Below are 505 nucleotides of genomic sequence, written 5' to 3'. Positions count from 1 at the left end.
ACACAGCCCCTCCTTTCCCCCCGCACCTCCTCCCCTGAGGTGTATGTACACCTCAGCGTACGCACCCCACACGCTGCGGTGTACATACACCCGAAACTGAGCTGCGCATACACCCGAATGGCGACAGCGCCACGCTGGGGTGTACGTACACCCCGGAACTTAGGTGTGGAACGCCGGGGGCTCCTCGTATTTCTTTCTCTCCACTCATATTCAAATACACAAACAAATAAATAAATAAGTAAGTAAATAAATAATAAGGATGGAGACATTTAATTGCATGCAAGCTAACAACTGCTTAGTGTGCATGCGCATGCACTGTGGGAGGAACGGGTTGCGGGGTGTACAGACAGCTGGGGTGTCTGTACACCTGGGGGGTGTACAGACACCTGGAGAAAGCTGGACTCACGACTTCTCGTTCAGAAGATTTTATTTTAATTTCCATTTCTTCAAAAAGCCCCAAAATGCAATTCAAAATTTGCTGCATGCGTTTTTGCGACACAAAGGG

The sequence above is a fragment of the Eimeria tenella genome, genomic scaffold (assembly GCF_000499545.2).
Source record: "Eimeria tenella Houghton genomic scaffold, Eth_scaff2339, whole genome shotgun sequence".
Lineage (NCBI taxonomy): Eukaryota > Apicomplexa > Conoidasida > Eucoccidiorida > Eimeriidae > Eimeria > Eimeria tenella.
The sequence above is the reverse complement of the archived record's forward strand: the minus strand, read 5'-3'. Positions refer to the sequence as shown.